Consider the following 5,371-nt stretch of genomic DNA (forward strand, 5'->3'; position numbering starts at 1 on the left):
ATATACTTTTTTGTATCTAATAGCAAGGGATATTTACTTTATCCCTCTACGCGCCGAAAGAAAGTCGTCGGATGTAGATGCCTTTTCTTTTTTCTTTTTTTTTTCTTGGCCAACGGTCCTTTTCAGTTATTTACTTTAGCCTGGTGTGCACAAATTTAAAACTCCATGTAAACCAGCACCAGGGCTGGTGTGGCTGGTTCTCCAACAGTGGCTTCCTGCGGGCGATTTGACGTGTATATCTGGGGTGCAGGGATGCACAAACTTCACTTCTAGGGGAAAGAAATCCCTAGTCAATCCCATCTGGGAAGTATCCGGGAAACCCAAGAATTCCCAGAGCTGAGGTCCACTCAGTATCTCCTGACATGCAAGGATCGCTGCCTCAGATATTTTTTTCTTTAACAAAATGTTCTTTCGCTTTATTAAAAAAATTCGTTAGTGATTGTTGCTGCTGGGAACGTGGATTTTTATGATGAAGACCTGCCTGCCCTTCTCTGGCCAGCCCCCTCCTCGGCCTCCTCCGCCAGGACTTTCATTTAGGAAGCTCGGGCCTCGGGTTTCAGGTGACATTTCCCCCTACACGTAACAGTCAACTGCAAGGGGCTTAGTCCACACCGGACTTTGCGCGCGGAAAAGCCGGTGCAAAGGCCTCGACTTGACTTTTACCGCCAAACCATGACGGGCCCGAAGCGGAGACTCCTTCCAACCCGAGACAGACCCTTCAAGGGTCCCCCGGCCGGTCTCCGCCTTCCTCTCGCCGAGCCTAGGCCAGCCGCACCACCTCCGCCCAGTCCACCGTGGGGTTACAGGGCTCGGCCTCGCCGAGATCAAAGGCTGCAAGGGCCCGCCCAGGTTGAAAGGGGGCTCCGCTACCGGAACTCATTTGACAAATCTCGGGCAGGCCCTTGTGATCTTTACTGCTCTGCAGAGCTTTGCAAATCTCTAAACACTCTGTAACCTTCTTGAACAGCGCGCCGGACCACACTTGGGAATTGGGTTTTCTTTGGCCAGGTGGAATAGAAGTCACATCTGCACTGGGTCCTCTCCCTGGTCAGGCCTGTCCTCCTCCCAGCATCTTCCATGGACCCTCACCTTCCTCTCGGCAACTTCCCGCCCATCATTGGCCTGCCCTGGTCCAGGGGCGCTCTCGCACCGGAGGTCACAGACGTGGCGACCCGGGGCGATCTCGGAATGCAAAACCACCTCGCGCCAAGGCGGCGGGAGGCGGGGAGAAAACTCCACCACCGCAGACCCAAGGAGGGCGGAGCGCGGTGGTTTATGAGGGTGATCAATTTTTCAGGCCGCAGAAATTAACCTGAGAAGTCTAGGCCGGAACTTTGAAGTTCACGGTTTTGTTTTCCTTTCTCTCCGCCCTGCCATCAGTTCTTGATGTCTTTTAGGCGCTCGCGGGTTCCTAGGGTCTGTGGTCACTCCACCCTACTCTCCACTACCCCTCCTGCATTGATTGTCTTAATTTCAAATACAAATATCTCCAGCCGAGTGACTAAAGTTCTGAATTGTGACCTAGCGTACAGACAGTATCCTCTCCCCATTCCTGTCTTCTTGGAGTCATGCTTTACGTTTGGATGCCGGGACTACCTAATTTATACCCTTTCTGTCCTCTGGCCCTTTCCCTGGTCCCTGCCAACAGACCCACTCATTTCGCCTCCGGACATCGCTCCGCCCGGGAGAGCAGGTCGCGCCTCCAGGTTATGGGGATCAGCACCGCTGTCAGCGGCGCCCTAACTTCTCAGCATATTCTCCAAGTACCGTGAATTTGTGGATTTCTCCCTTAAATTGGTCCAAAATTTCAAATCAAACATGAAAGTTCTTCCTCGCCGCCCTAAACTCTCACGTTACCGCTTTATTTCCATTTCCCCAGGCGACCCACTTCCCGTCCCCCGCCAGTGCAGATCTCCAAAGAAAACTAGTCTCCTGAAGTTCTTTCCCGCAGGCGCCTGCTGAAAAGGCAATTTCCTTGGGGGGTGTGGTTGGAGTGAGAGAAAAACAGAAACCAGGATTGTTTGGGGACAGAAACCATCCCAGTTTTATTGCATCCGTTACAAAGTCAACTAGCTCTTAAAGAGCATCCTAGCGGAAAAAGGGCCGAACTTTGCTCGTGGTTAAGGCGAAGAGGGGAAATGGTTTGCTTATTTCTTTATCTCGCAACCAACATAACACCTTTCGGAGAAGCTCTTGCCGACGCCGAGAGTCGGAAGGCAATAGGCTTCAGCTTCTTGCGTGATCGAAGATTATTCGGCCGCGAAGACCTTCGAAGTTGGCCAGGTCTGCAGCTTGCAATGAAAAGGATAATCTGCTTTATAATAAAAAGCGGGACCCACACAAACCCAGCATCCAGGGCCTTCCACCGCGCCTCTGTTTCCTAATAAGGGCCAGTGACAAATATTGCCATCCAGTTCTACCCAATAAGGAGGAAGCAGTAGATCTTCCTTTTAATAACTTCCCAAAGTGTTACAAATAATAAAAGGGACACATAAATCATCGTGGGGACGGCTGAACGCGGACCACGGAAGGATTTACTCCCCTCAATCTCCGGCTTCCAACCGCTCTCTCATTGGCTACTTTCTGGTGGCTCGGCCCCTGAATCCATCTTCCTATTGGTCCGCCGGGCGGGATGACGTACTGAAAAGGCGTGGGGTCGAAGGGGGGAGGAGTCCGCTAGTGCGCAGGCGCCCGAAGGCGCGAGCCTGTGATTGACAGCAAGGAAAGGTAAGGGAGCGCGCGCGCGTGCACGCGTGCGCGTGCGTGCGTGCGTGTGTGTGCGTGTGTGTGTGTGTGTGTAAAGGGGGGAGGGGAGGAGTATGTGTGTGTGTTGGGGGTGGGGGGAAGGTGACGGGAGTGGTGGTGAGTTCTCGAATTTAAGCTACTACTGCCTGCTCCGTAGCTGCAGCCCTTTTTGCAGCTTTTCCCGCGGAGTCAGAAGGGCTGCCGTCACCCGCAGCATTCTAACCCGCTAGGCAGACCTCGGAATTGGAAGCGCAGCGCCAAAGGACACAGCTGAGGAGAGTCTCCAGCAACAGGCTCACAGGGGAGGGAGGAAAGAGAAGTAGAAGGCATGCTTTATTGTTTCCGGAGAAAGTACTTAAGACACTCAGGAAGAGATTGAATTTTACCACTGTGTTGATTTGTGTCTTTGTCTTCCCTGTAAAACACACACTAAAAATCTCGTTTCCTATCACTGCTGTGCTTTTATACACATCGCACATCTTCCCGGTGTCCTCTCAGCACCAGTTTAGCTGCTTGCGATTTCCACGTAGTCACAGGTATACACATCGCCTTCCGTAATCCAGCAACCCGGACACAAACTTTCAAAAACACACGAAACATTGCTAATCCTTAACTGGAGAAAGAAAGGAAGGAAGAGAAAGAATAAGAAAAAACGTAAAAATTAAAAAAAAAAGAAAAGAAGGAAGAAAAAACTAGAAAGATGCTGTAACCAGTAAAACAATAGTGGTAAAGAGAAATAAAATACCAAAGGAAAAACCCATTCGCTATTGAATGCTAAAGTTTCAAAACGAATTCCCAACCCGGTAAATGCCGTAAAAGTAACTCCATTTAATTGCAATGCTTGTTGTTAAAGCCTAGTTCAAAATTCTTCAGAAGCGAGGACTGGCTCAGTGAAGGAGAGAAAAGGGCCTCAGTTTGCCCTGTTGCATCCAAATTTTCGTTTCGGACAAGTTTCTGAGCGCGTTGGAGCTGAGCGGGAGCGGCTGGAATGTTTTCTTATAAGGTGTTAGGTCGTTGGTTTGTACTGGCACATATTTTAGGAAGATATAAACGTCTTATAACTCCGAACATATTTTAAATAACAGTTGCCCCAGAAGAATTTTGCAGCTGCAAATCAAGGTTTCGGTTTTACGAATTCTAAAATTTCAGCTGGCGACTAGCTCTTCGCAGGCCCTGAGATTTTCTTACTGTTTTTTTTTTTTTTTTTAGAGCGGGAGAGAAATGTATTACAGACGCACCATTCAAGTACTATTCTATCTGTGAGAGCACGGGAAATAAGTAAAAAGGACAGAGAGATCTAAATGTACAATTGCTAAAAGCAGAAGAGTGTTCTTTTTAAATTCCCGCATTGATGCTTTTTTTTTTAATTGGCTCTTTCAGTTTGCTACCAAAGATTGACAGTGTTTTTGCACGATCGCAGTAACTTTATTTAGAAGCTTTATGTTTACCTTTAGTTTAAAAATAATCATTTATGACACACAAGTATTAGGATTCATATTTTCTCTGAGATTTATTGGAACTTTGATCCTTTAGCAGTAGTATAAGCAGCAGATATTACATAAAATTAGTAAGCAAGGCTTTGATATTTCCTTATTTTTGTTGAATTGAATGTCTTTATTTCATCAGGCAAATATGCACTAATTTAAAATAGTGTAACTTAGTTTAGAATAAAAATAATGAGCAAAATAGCACTTTCTTTCGCTTTGCTAAAGCAAAGTGATTTTTTATTCTTCTCCGTCCGATTCTTTCTCTTTTAGTTGCCACAGCCGACTGACAAGCTCTAGGCGAGAGGCAGACTAGTATGCAAATTTGGGATGATTGACATCTACAGTAGAAACCAATCACGCTGGCATACGTTGCTGATTGGTGGACAGCGGTTTGACGCAAAATCGACGTTTCTAAAACTTAACATCCAATCAAGGCAATTCATGCAAATAAAGCAATGAATCACCTTGTCAGGTGCTGGAGAGACTGGAATACGCCCCCTTGTGTTCAGTGGTGATTTGTGCACAGGAGCGCCTGCGCTGCCCTCTGAATAAGTGCTGCAAAATGCTCAACTCTTCAGCTCGCTGTAGCCTTCCTCAAACTTGCTTGTTACTGGAATGTAAAATTTCTTTTTTTTTTTTTAGTGTGGGTATGTCATATATGATGGTTAGTCTCGGACTGAAATTTTATATCGAAAAATATCTTGTAATTGTGAAATTCCAACGCACAGGATTTCCCTATCCATTTCTCGCCAGCCCAGGAAATCACTGTCTTTAAATTAATCCTTGGTGCTTCCAGGGAGGTTGTTGCCACTCTTGATTTCAAACTGACGCGACTGACAGACCCTTTCCTTGGAGAAACCCGCTCTCTGTGCACAGATGGTAAGTTTGGCCTCTTCGGCGAAGTTCCGCATGGCGCCGCCAGATGGCACCAGTATCTCATTGCCCACTGCACTCCCCGGATCCAGCAAGTAATCTAGAAAAATTGAAAACCAAACACTTTTACAGTTTATAAGTAAATGAAGTGAGAACATACTCGCACTGTTAAGGAGCTACATATTACGAAAATAAGCTTTGTTGGTTTGTTGCTTTAATGTGAAACTTCCTCTTGAGATTTTGCCCGGGAAAGATTGTGAGGAACA

This window comes from Tamandua tetradactyla, chromosome 1, assembly GCF_023851605.1.
Source record: "Tamandua tetradactyla isolate mTamTet1 chromosome 1, mTamTet1.pri, whole genome shotgun sequence".
NCBI classification, from domain to species: domain Eukaryota; kingdom Metazoa; phylum Chordata; class Mammalia; order Pilosa; family Myrmecophagidae; genus Tamandua; species Tamandua tetradactyla.